The sequence below is a fragment of the Puma concolor genome, chromosome A3 (genome assembly GCF_028749965.1).
Source record: "Puma concolor isolate L17-30 chromosome A3, mPumCon1.1.hap2, whole genome shotgun sequence".
NCBI classification, from domain to species: domain Eukaryota; kingdom Metazoa; phylum Chordata; class Mammalia; order Carnivora; family Felidae; genus Puma; species Puma concolor.
This window is the reverse complement of record NC_141669.1, coordinates 70,530,050-70,543,476: the sequence shown is the minus strand read 5'-3', so window position 1 is coordinate 70,543,476 and position 13,427 is coordinate 70,530,050. Positions and strand designations below refer to the sequence as shown.

Here is a 13,427-nt window from a genome sequence, read left to right as displayed (position 1 = left end):
GAGGAAATTGATTGAGAATAATATTCTTACTTCCTACATTTTCCCTTAGAAATATGTGGGCTTTTATCCATGAAATCAGAATTCCAGTTATACCATGTTCTTTTTATAACTGGATTTCAACAAGAATATGTCCACCTCAAATTGACCTCAAATACTTATGTATAATATCACATGTTCTGAGAATAAATTTCAAAAGACAGAACATTGGAGTAACTTCTCAGGCTCCTTGTGTTCGTTACAGTAAATCAATTCTTTCTCCATCCTTAAAACACATGGCAGGCCTATCCTTAATGATACTACATTCTTAGAGAGGGAGAGAGAGGGGGAGAGAGAGAGAGAGAGAGAAAGAGAGAGAGAGAGAGAGAGAGGTTTACCTGCATCTCCCTAAGCTATCTGAAGAGAACGATGCAGGGAGAAGGAAATTACAATCCAAAAGGATAAGGGAGTTGAATGAGGTGGTTTTTGGTGAACAACATATCCATAAATAGGAAAGATGCCAGCAAGATCTATTTGGTGTTAGGGAGGGAGCCTCAGGTTATTAAGATAAATGTGAAAATGAGACTAAATTAGAAAACTGGGAAAAAAAATGTAGAACATTAAATCGGATGAAATCCCAGGGCAGGCTGCTGTGGAATAAACAGAAGTTTGATGGAAAATGTAACTTCAACAAAACTGCTTAGCCAAAAGAAAGCTTTAAGTGTGATGGATGCTCTTTAAAGGGGAAGTGATGAGGTACACGAGTGGTAGTATATTGTAGGGGTTCAGAGTTTGGGCATTGTTGCCAGGAACTGTGCCACCAGTGCATGAATCACAGCTTTATGAATTATTAACTTCTCTGTGCCTTGGGCTCTTTGTATATAAATAGTGCTAATATTCATCCCTTCCCATTATGATATTTTGTGAAGATTATATTTTTCAATGCATATGAAACACGTACAGGAATGTCATAATAAATTTCAAATATCAGATATTATATAATACAGTAAATATTCAGAAAGCCATTAACATTTATCCATATTTAGGTAACAGAGCAATATGTTGATGATTAACTTTTGTTAATTTCTTTTTTTTTAATTTTTTTAAATGTTTCCATTTTATTTTTGAGAGAGACAGAGTGTGAGTGGGGGAGGAGCAGAGAGAGAGGGAGACACAGAATCTGAAGCAGGCTCCAGATTAAGCTGTGCAGAGCCCAATACGGGGCTTGAACTCATAGACTGCGAGGTCAGATGCTTAACCAACTGAGCCACCCAGGCGCCCCTTTTGTTAATTTCATTCTATGTTTTAAGCATGTGCCTAAACTAATTTAATCCTCAAAGAACCCTGCAAATTAAGAGCTATCATTAGGGCGCCTGGGTGGCGCAGTCGGTTAAGCGTCCGGCTTCAGCCAGGTCACGGTCTCGCGGTCCGTGAGTTCGAGCCCTGCGTCAGGCTCTGGACTGATGGCTCAGAGCCTGGAGCCTGTTTCCGATTCTATGTCTCCCTCTCTCTGCCCCTCCCCTGTTCATGCTCTGTCTCTCTCTGTCCCAAAAATAAATAAACGTTGAAAAAAAAAAATTAAAAAAAAAATTTAAAAAAAAAAAAAAGAGCTATCATTATTCCCTTGTTTGGATAAGGAATCTGAGCTTTTGGATAGATGAGTGTTTTTCCCAAGTTAATGAACATGTTAAGTCCAAAAACTGGGAGATTGGCTAGATCCAGATCTTTAGCACTTGCCACTATGCTCGGGTGTTGTAATTATGCAATTGTTAGTTGTACAGGATTGCAAAGCAGATGTATAGTTACTGATTCGACATTAACTGAGAGTTGTCTTTTAGTTTATAAAATACTATGCATTCATAATTGACAATTTCGTTTTAACAGTCCACTCTTCAGAAAGATTGAAAGACAAAGATTTTTCTTTTGGAGAGGCATAGTGGGGCTAAACGGGGGGAATAGAGGAGATTCCATGTTGCAAGTAGGGTTCAATATTACATCTAAGAAGTTCCCAGAAAGATTGTAACTTTTGACTTCCAAACCTATTTAATTTTTTTAACGTTTATTTATTTTTGAGAGACAGAGAGAGATAGAACATGAGTGGGGGAGGGGCAGAGAGAGGGAGACACAGAATCTGAAGTAGGTTCCAGGCTCTGAGCTGTCAGCACAGAGCCCTACATGGGGCTCCAACTCACAGACCACCAATTTATGACCTGGGCCGAAGTTGGACTCTTAAATGACTAAGCCATCCAGGTGCTCCTGACTTCCAAACCTATTTAGAGTTTATTACTGTAAATAAAGTACAAGAAAGAAGATAATATGCTCATAAGCGAGTGACCAATCTCTGAAAATAAGCCAGACATAACCAAGTAAAGAATGTAAGATCTGTGCTGGCATTCTTGAAGTGTTCTTTAAATGAGAGAATTCCATCCCTCACATATTATATGCATCAGTGCAGACTCTTTTTATAAGACAAGGATTATGATCAACTTGTAGCATGAGAAGTAACAGAAACAAGAATACAGCAATAGTAGCAAGGACATGTACTAAGGATTTAGCCTGGTAGAAATGTTTTCATGTATGTTTCTCTGTGCTATTTATATTTTGATACCTATTATGAAGGCAAATAGCATCTAATTGTAATAAACACGTGCACAGGCACTCACATAACATAGTCTTCTGCCTACATGGAGTTTACCACCCCTCCCCCACCTTCATTTATCACATATAAAGATAAGTATACCTAATCATCATACAGTGTACCATTATACTGACTTTTAGGATCTCTCTCTTTTTCTCTCTTAAATGTGGATTGAATCTTCTTCCTTTACAGTATATTTATGTGTGTATATTATGTAAGTATGTATATATGGCATTTAATTATAACTTAAATAATGTAGAAGAACACAAGGTGTAGAATAAAATAATTTTCTACAACTACGTCACCTCCAGTGCTAATGCCCTGAACTCTCCAATCACAGTAGTATGTTGGGCAAACTTCTTTCACCATGCTAAAGCATGTTTATTCTACACACGTTTTATATACATATAAGTATATATGCACACACATGTATAAAATTTGAAAGTATAATCATAATTAATAGTGATATATATTTTTACATAGTTAATACATTTGCTTTAATAACAACATATTCACAATACAGATGTATCATAATTTCAGCCACTCCCATTTCGATGTACTCATTTCTATCATGTTACCGCATTAAAAATATTGGTACATATATTACTGTGTACTCATGATTGTAATATTCTGCAGTCATCCTTTCTTAAAATGCACATTGATTTTGATTGATCCTGTAATGCACGAGTACACACTAGATTTATTAGGTCATTTTCCTTAAGTGATAATGTAGCATTAGCACAGATTTCCTCCTGTGGAATAATGAATAAGGGTATAGTTGTGGGGCGTCTGGGTGGCTCACTTGGTTAAGCGTCTCTTAATTTCGGCCCAGGTCATGATCTCACTCTTTGGTTTTGGGTTCAAACCCCACATTAGGCTCCACGCTGGCAATGTGGAGCCTGCTTGGGATTTTGTCTTTACTCTCTCTGCCCCTCCCCTGCTTGATCTTTCTTTCTCTCTCTCTCAAAAAAAAAAAAAAAAAAATTTAGGATGCAGTTGTCTGTGTACAGAGTAGAGGAGAGAGGCAGTCTCAAGGCCCAAATCCATGAATTAGAAAATAATCCCCCTGCAGATTTGTACATTTGTGTATATATATCTATGTAAAAATAGACATATATAGGTAGACATTAGATTCAGGTTTTTTTTTTTTGTTTTTTTTTTAGTTTGTATTTAAATTCCAATTAGTTGCCATACATTTAATATTAGTTTCAGGTGTACAAAATAGTGATTCAGCATTTCCATACAACAGCCAGTGCTTATCACAACGAGTACACTCCTTAATCCTTATCACCTATTTAACCCATTCTCCCACGCACCTCCCCCTAACCCCGAACCCTGAACCTAAACCTATTGTTAACCCTAAATGAACCTTCTGGAAAGCTCTCTAAACTGCAGCATACCAGGCACATACCCTCACCCTGGCCCTAACCCACACCCTGGCCATAAAAATGATTCAGAGTTAAAATGGAGATTGGTAATTGTTAAAATGACACATTTGATATTGACTCTCAATTTCATAAATTTGTATAAAGTTGAATTGTATATAATAAATTATATATTATTTATTATAAAATGGTATAAATTTGTAATCTATTAGAGTCATACTTGTTTTGATAGAGAGACTCCATTTTCCAAAATAGAAGTCTAGAATTTAACAATTGTATTAATCCTGTATAACATGAAAACCAGAGGTACGCATTACAGCATGATGTAGCAGCAGTTTAGAGATCCAGTATGGGAACCTAAGCTCCTTTTACTTTCTTGCTGTGTGTGTTTTAATGTGCAGTTTCTGTCTCTATGGTCATAATATAGCTACTCTACTCTGAGGTAGCTCTAACTCTGAGGTGTTGCTCCCTTGTTCTAGGCAGGAAGGAGAGGAAACTACAAAGAGTGAAATGAGGATGCCAGTAAATCTATTTTTTTGAATGCTTTCCCAGAAGGACTAAATCATGATTTCTCTCTATATCCCACTAGAAATAATTGTCATATGGCTCCTCTCTGTAAATGGTTTTGGGGCGGTATATTATCTGGACATATTTCCATTAGTAATTGCAAAAGAATGAATGGATATGAAGAAGGCCTGCAAGCTATGTTTACCACAAGGATGTGTATACGTGTGTGTGTGTGTGTGTGTGTGTGTGTGTGTGTGTGTGTGTAGTGTGAGGGTATTGTTTGTATATATTTGTGATAACTATGAGAGCCAAATTAGGGTATGATGCAACTTTATAAACACAGGTGCTTGTGGAAGATGTATTAATTTATTTAGGGATTTATTATGTCTAATGGAGCTTTACCTTTTGGGGGAGGAGTTAAAAATAATATATTGTCTTTTGTATTATAGTAGAGTTTTTCTAAATAGCTCAGATTCTGAAATGTTCTTAATACTTACTTTCCCCATTATGAAAAATGTATACAGAACAGAAGTGCCATGAAATGTATCCATTCCCATGACATAGGCTGTAATGGAAAATTGTCCAAGCCTAGCCTAGCCTTAAGATTTTAATCTTGTGATCCTCTTCATATGTCATACTGTAGTGCATGGACTATATCCAGCACATTTGATTTAAAACTATTTCCAGAAAAATAAATTGTCTTGTTAAGCTTACTAACCAGCTTTCTTCAGCAGACACATTTTTCTCTTCCCAAAATGTCACTATTCCTTCTTCGCACAGCAAAAGATAATATTTGTAATTCACAGAATTGATAAAGACTTCCTTAGGTAGTTATTCACTGAATGTCTATACATGCTCAGAAAGAAATTTGAACATTTGGGAAATTATCTGGATAATTCAGAAAAATAAAATAGCTTTCCTTAATGGTCAAGGGCAATAGGTCATTTTGGCTCTAGTTAACTGAGAATGATAAATGACAGAATATGGAAACACATTATTTGAAAATGCTATATCTATACCTATATATTTATATATCTATAACTATATATATTTTTTAAACTATAGGGCCAGAGTTTGCAAAGTAGGTTTAAGAGCTTAATTTTATAGGTCATGTGGACAATTCTAAAATTGGCTAATTTCTCGAACTCACTTTTAAACTTTTTTTTTTATTTTATGGAAATTTTCAAATAAAAAATAGAGTAGTATAATATACCCATCACTCATATTGAACAGTTGACAAGTCATAGTCAAGCCTGTCATCTGTACCCCTACCCACTCTCGCTTCCTATATATTGTATAATCATTTTATTTGTAAAAATTTCAACATGTATCTGTAAAAGAAGGCCAGTCTTTGAAAAACAGGTCAATATTACTATTATCATATCCAAATATCAAAGAGTAATCTGATAGTATCCAGAAATATCTAGTCAGTATTCAAATTTCCAGCTCTCTGTCATTTTTGTTTTATTATAAACATATTGTTTTGTTTGAGTCAAGATCAAAACGAGGACCGCACATGAATATTTGCTGATAGATCCTACAAACCTCTTTTTGTAGAAAAAACTGGGTAGTTTACTTTGAGTTTTCTCCATGGTCTGGATTACACTGATTATACCTTTTTTATGGTTTTTGTCATGCTCCTCTGACCCCTGTCCCTGTATATTTCCTCTAATACAATTGCTGGAATTAGAAGTTTAGTTACATTTAGGACCTAGCTTTTGACAATCTCATTTATGAATGGTGCTGGTTCTGTTCTTCTAATTATAATTTTAAATGTTTATTTATTGTATGGATTGTAATAAATGGCCTTCAAAGGTGTGTGTTTATTTTTGCTATAAAGTATAGTCATTTTTGTAAAATATTAACATGAAATCAAGGAATTATTTTTCTCATTAAACATTCTTGTGACTGCTTCTCAAAATGGTAGAAGCAAAGGAAAATACCACTCGTGTTAGTGTGTATGCCATCTCAGGAATTTTTTGGCTATCATACTGGACAAAAGTAAAGATAACAGCAATAGCTAAAGATGTTGACATATGTAATCTCATTTAATCTTCACAACTAATATGTGAGATGTGTATTATTTTATTTTACAGAGGATGGGACTGAGAGTCACATTAATAAATATCTTGTCTAAGAACACACAGCAGTGGGACAGAAGTTTTAAGTTAGACAGTCAGTCTCACTTTTTGGTGTCTGTTTTTAACCACCATACTATATTGCATTGAAGACAGTAATTCTGACTGGTGGTGATCTTCATAAACATGGTTTTAGTATTTCTGGGGAATCCAAGCCATATTCAAATATATAAAATACAAATGAAACCAATTTGATACAAATAATGGTGCTATAGTGCCTTTGCTGGTATGGGGAGGGAAGTGGGGGTATATTATGTAGAAATTATAAAGTGATTGTTATAAAGAGAAGAATATATTCATTCTATATGAAATGCACTGTAAAAATATATTCTTGCAAGTTGGACACTAGGAAGTCTTTAACCCACTCCAAATGAGGTGGCATAGGTTAAAAAACACTTTGAGTGAGATTTCATGACCATGTGAATCATTTCAGTTTGGGCATCTCTAACTTAGTATGTTTTTAAAATTTGATGTTGATATTGATCTTCCTATAACCTGCCTGTTATGACAATGAATTCTCAGTAAAAATGGACAGTACTTCTACCTACCCATAGTCGGTGAATGGAACTTCTTTTCTAAACATCAGCTCTTCAAATATCTTAAGGTATCTGGTACACAAAAGCTTCTCTGCACACAACAACATTTCATTCTTTCAAGTTACTCAGATGGCAGTTTTTTTTTTTTTTAAATTGGGCTTAAATTGTTATTTCCTGACATTCCTATCTAAATCAGTTTCCTCTGAAATTTATTCTTAGAACACATATTGAAATTTCTAATTATATTGTTATTTGATTTACTATCTAATACCCATCTATCTAAGCTGTATGTTCCATGGTGACAGCAGACCCTATATCTCCGTGTTTTACCACCAAATCCCAAGGCCCTAAAATAGAATCTTATAAAAATCATTCAAGGCAGGAAGGTAAATTAAATACATATATTAATGAATAACTTACTTTCCTGATTTCGCTGCCCCCCCCACCCCCACCCCATCCAGGCTATCTGATGGGTCAGGTTATTTCTTAGAGCTTTTGAAGAGCTTACACATCAACAGTAATCATTAATATAAAGTGAAAAATATATTTCAGGTATAATTTAACCCATGTAAGATTCAGTGAACTGTTCACTCCTTTGATATGTTCACTTACATTAATTTCAATTTCCTGGGCACGTAGTGTATTTTCAACATTTTTTAGCTCTTCCTTCTAACAGGTTAAAAAAAATTCATCTTGTTATTTTGTTTGATAAATTCGACTATCTAAGGGTATTCTTAGTATATTGATTCTGCCACTCAGTGTACTCACTACCATTCAGATATTTTTATCTTTTGAAAATTAATCAGCCAGTTCTTCCTTTTAATTCAATTTCTTGATTAAAACATTTTTAATAATGTGGCATGACAGATTAAAATAGAAGGATTTGAGCCTGGACACTTGGAGATTTCTTGCAGATTAGAGACAACATGATTTTTGGTATCATTATTCATTTATCTAAAAAATATCTGCAAAAGTGTGTTGCTACCCACCCCATTCTGCTCTTACTCTCTTTTCTTCAAGGGTAACATGACTTTGTTAAATGTCTTGTTGAGATCACAGTCAACCTTTTATAGAATCTTTCTTCTAACAATATTATTAAGTTTTTAAAAATGGCAATGTGCTGAAATAGACCCTACATATTCTTATTTAATCCATGTGCGAAAGAGCACATCAAAGTTTTATATGAATTTAAATATCAGTGTTTTGCTGTTATCAATAGCTAAACTGATGATAGTAGGGATAATCTACTTATAGATTCATGATGATGATGAAGGCAATAATAATAATAAATAGTATTAGTAATAAGTTGAAGAGAATGTTTTCTTTAATCAGAGAGCAAGAAAATATGGAATTATAAGGAGGATAATATATGTGGATATTTGTGAAAAGAAGAATGAGTTGAGTAAATGAGAGGCTCATTAACACCAGTTTGATGATGGACATTGCCTGGAGACTACTTTCTCCAAGCTGTCTTTTCTATGCCGTCCATTCATTCTAGAGACACTCAAACAACTTATGAGAGTAATTAGATATTAACTAAGATCTCAGTCCCTATTTGGTTTTCCCATAAAGCAGAGAATAATACAGGTAATTTCTGAGTTACTACTTTATTAAGGAGTATAATAAGCCCAAGGAGCAGCCATGAAGGACCTGGTGAATGAATCGGGAAAAGAGGGAAAGGAAATACACAGACAATTTATTGTTCATTCTCTTGGGACTGGCCACTAATAAGCCTTATGAATTTTCATGGCAGCAGTCAGGGTAGCAGGGAGGGAGGGGTTGAAGAAGTAAAGAATTTTTTTCACCAGCTCACAACACTTCCAGTGGGTGAATGGTGTTCCTTTTTGTGTTTAGGAGGAAGCACATGTATGGGGAGCAAGAAGCTCTGCCTGGCCAAGATTCAGGGTGCCAGTAAGTAAAATGTGCTTAAAAGTACTTAAAGCCATTGGAAGGCTGGCTGCTGAAGTAGCAGCTAGAACAAGAAATAGGCAATGCTAAGAGGATCTGAACTACCTGATTCAGTTACCAAAGAATAAAATTTCAAGGTCTTTTTTGTCATTAAACATAAAATTCACTTTAACAAACATTTTGGATACGCATACAGTGTGGGAGACATTGTGTAAATAGGAGGGGTGTGGATGTAAAAGTAACTAAATCTCTACTTACAAAGAACTACAGTGTAGTGAGGGGAAGAGTAAACAGTTAACAGCATACAATATATCTGACTAAAATGCCAATACGATTTAAAACAGGTAAAATTAATTTTGGATTCAGGGATGGAAATTTGGGATAAGTTTTACAGAAGGGAAGGTGCTGATCTGACACTTGAAGTATGTAAGATATACGCAGAGGTGCATTTCTGGATAATGTTACCAGCCTGAATAAAGGCAGTGAAATTTCTGACCATGATGAGCTTAGTAGTTGATGTGAGGAAAAGAGTGAGGAAAGAAGACAGAACTAGAGGATAGGATCACTGAAACATCATACTGAGCCTCAGTATCCAGGAGAATGCCAAGAATAAAGACAACTTAGTAGGTGTTTGTTGAACCACATATACACACAAAGATGGGTTTTGAGGTTGTGATTAGGAAAACTCTGGGTTAAAAAAATGAAGCAGGATTTCTTTTTTTTTTTTTTTTTTTTTTTTAAATTTTTCTTTTCAACGTTTATTTATTTTTGGGACAGAGAGAGACAGAGCATGAACGGGGGAGGGGCAGAGAGAGAGGGAGACACAGAATCGGAAACAGGCTCCAGGCTCTGAGCCATCAGCCCAGAGCCCGACGCGGGGCTCGAACTCACGGACCGCGAGATCGTGACCTGGCTGAAGTCGGACGCTTAACCGACTGCGCCACCCAGGCGCCCCTGAAGCAGGATTTCTATTCAGACTTTTTGGAGATTCTGATACAAATTATGACTGATACTTAATATGTGGCATTTATTAAGATTATTTTAACATGAAACTGATTTTTTTGTGTCAAATATCTTGTGAGATTTTTGTTTTAGTAGTATATCCTACATGGTGGTGTGCACATATGGAAGGGAATGAAACCTTAATTGAATGTGTATTATTATATCAAGTCATGTATTTTCAGCAATATCTTATTTAGAGAAAAGTTTGGGACAAAATTATAAAATCCCATGAATAACCACCCAAATAATTTGCTTTTTTACATTCTCTCCTTGAAGCCAACAAAGGTTTGGAGACAGTGTAAGATCAGGTTTTGTTTTATAAAGATAAAAGTAATCCTGGACTGTGTGTGTGTGTGTGTGGTGGGGGCGGCGGGGGGAGTGGAATGTGATTGGGATAGATTCTGAAAAGGTACTTACTTCCCAGTTAGTCATATAACAAAACACACTTAAAACCAAGTATGATTTGCAAGCCAAAGGATAGACTAATTTAGCACAGGTTTTTTTCTGGATAATATGTGAATTTCCCATGAAAATAGAATTTAATATGTCTTTCCTAGAACTATAAAGGTGCCACCTCCGTATTTATATGCATTTGACCGTGTGAGTATCTTCTTATTCTCTGAGACTATCGTGGGTCACTAAATTTGCTTCATTGTCAGAGTCAGATTTGATTTATGCATCTTTTGTTAAGCATGTAGTCTGTGTCAGAAACAGTGTGCTACATACTGTAGAGGCTACAAAGATGTGTAAGACACCTATGGCCTTAAGAAAATTGTTCTTCAGATGGGAAGGTGAAATTTGTGCATAAAATGATGACAGACATTATCATACAGCATATGATAAATGGCTGACATGATTTTTAGGGGCCATTACTGTTGTTATCATTGGTTGTGACCTTGGCCTCCAGGGAGATGGGTTTTGAGAGGCTCTGAGCCAATCAGCAGTACAAATGTATCTGTGTTTACAAAAATATGAAGCTCTTTGAATATGGTGGAAGGTATATTGGTACAGAGATAAATATACCACTTTACCTTATGCCATTCTATATTAACCAGTAATCATTTAATCTGTATTTTTTTTTTTTTCGTCTCACACCACATAGAATCCTGACCCAGAAGGGGAACTGTACACACTCATTGGTGTTGACAACAATTTCTCTGTAATTCTGTTAAGCCATGTTTAGGTATTAGTACAGTCTTCTACTTTGCCACAAATTCCTACCCTACAATTCACAACAGAATGTGATTCATCTTCTTACTTGTTGGCATTTGTGTATTGTCTATTCATTACTTCAGTGTGAAGATGCATCTCATCTTGCCTCAAATAATAAACTCACTATTCAAGCTCCCATCCCTTATATATACTCCAGTCCTTAACACTTGATTGATACTTGACCAATTCTGGATCAATTTTATCTTCTTTATTTAACATTGGAAGTAGGAGTTAGGAATGTGGGAGGAGCAGATGAAGCGGGGAAAAGTAGAAAAGAGTTTACATTACCAGAGAGAAAATGAAAAAAAAAAAAAAAATGGAAAAGGAAGATGAAGAAAGGAAAGAATGAGGGAAGAAGGCAGGGAGAAGAAAACATAAAAGGAAAAAGTTCCATGGAATTAGAAAACTTTAAGACTTTTCTCTCTCAATACTGCAGAATGGGCATATGACCCTGATCTTCTTGTTTATTTCTGTGGTAGTTACTTCATGTTTCTGGAATGTAATCTACAGAGGTTGCACTGTTGACTTTCACTCATGTATGTCTCTAGTTTTATGATTCACATATAAAGCCCTAGGGTTTGTTCTCTAATGCCCAGAAGTGAATCAGATGGGAAGTAGTTTATTATGTGCTAAAGAATCATCCAGGAAGCATATCTTCTTTATCTGTCTTGAAGGACATATTTTATATAATTATTTATATGGACACAGTAATGAAAAGCAACACTCAAGTAATTATCTGTCCAGTTGTAATTATATCTCAGGTCTGTAGAAATATTTTGACAGCAACAGAATTATTGAATATATATCAACATATGCTTTTCTCTCTAACGCATCAAAGAAAGAGATTGGCTAGAAAAGGAATACATATCCAGTGATAGGTTGTCTACTCACAATTCAGTTTACTGAACTTAACAGTGGTTTAACTATTAGTATGAAGGTTTAATTCCTCTTCAGAATTTCCATTCTCTTCTTCTTAAATGCAAATGCAGAAAATTTGCCATTATTGAATTTCCAACTACACTATTTCTCCATATATTTAATGAAGTTTAGTGACATTAGCTTCATCATTTTAACCATAAATATTATCTTTCTTTCAAGGTTTCTGGGAATATATAATCTATTGAAATATAAGTGATTTGTCTTAATTATTATTGATTTGTGGAAAGGCAGCTCATCTTTTCCACTGGCAGTGCAACTTATTGCATTTGTTAACACATACAGTAAGATATAAATAATGTATACATGAAACATTTCAAAGAAATGAATAGCTAGTATCCCACCAAGCTTCAGCTTGTCAGAATTTGTTTCTAGAAGGGTTACAAATGTTAGCAATAAGAATGCTAACTGTTTTTTTGTGTCACCAGCAACACATTCTAGCAAAGGATCACAGCATATGAGCAAAGGATCAACAGAGATGGATGATGAATGATCAAATTAAAATCCTTCCCATTTTTAGAGTAAATATTTCTCACTCTATGACAGTTTATCCATTATCCACTGCTCTTTTGCAAAAACCAGTGCACATAAGAAGTCTAAATTCAAGTTTGCAAAACATTGCAAGCTTAGACAATGATTTTTTACCTTCCCTCTTTTCCTGATATTTATAGTAAAAGAAGTAAATAAATCTTAAATTCTTAGTAACAACCTCATGGACACTGTCTAAGATCAGTCATGAACTGATCTGAAGACACACACACACACACACACACACACACACACACACACACACACACTTTCCCATATATTTGACATGGAATCAGAATATATGGATGCCACAACAAAACCAGTCCTATACAAAGAGATGAAGAGCTTATATGCAATAGGACCTCTTGCATTTCTAAGCAAGAGGCAAGGTTTGGTTACTAAAAATACAGCTTTGCTGAGACTAGACATACCTCTACTGGGACTCACATTTCTGAAATACAAGTTAGTATAATGAATAAAAGCCTTTCCACTGATTCATGAGATTGTTTCAACTGCTTTAGTAAGCTCATTGAATATGTTGACTCATTGATTTTATTTAACTAAAAATAATTGACATGGTATTATGATATAGAAATCAGCCTGTAGCACAAATAACCTCCTGAAGGTCTTGTAACCTAGAAAAATATAGAAAAACTACTAT

General features: G+C 35.1%; 1 long non-coding RNA gene across 1 annotated transcript in view; it reads left to right on the top strand.

The window, feature by feature from the left end:
• LOC147582526 (uncharacterized) overlaps window positions 1–9,069 on the top strand; it is a 57,414-nt gene extending 48,345 nt beyond the window's left edge. Inside the window, exon 3 of the long non-coding RNA XR_015248741.1 lies at window positions 9,035–9,069. This is a non-coding gene — a long non-coding RNA (uncharacterized LOC147582526). The remainder of the gene's footprint in view (window positions 1–9,034) is intronic.
• Window positions 9,070–13,427: the final 4,358 nt, after the last annotated feature.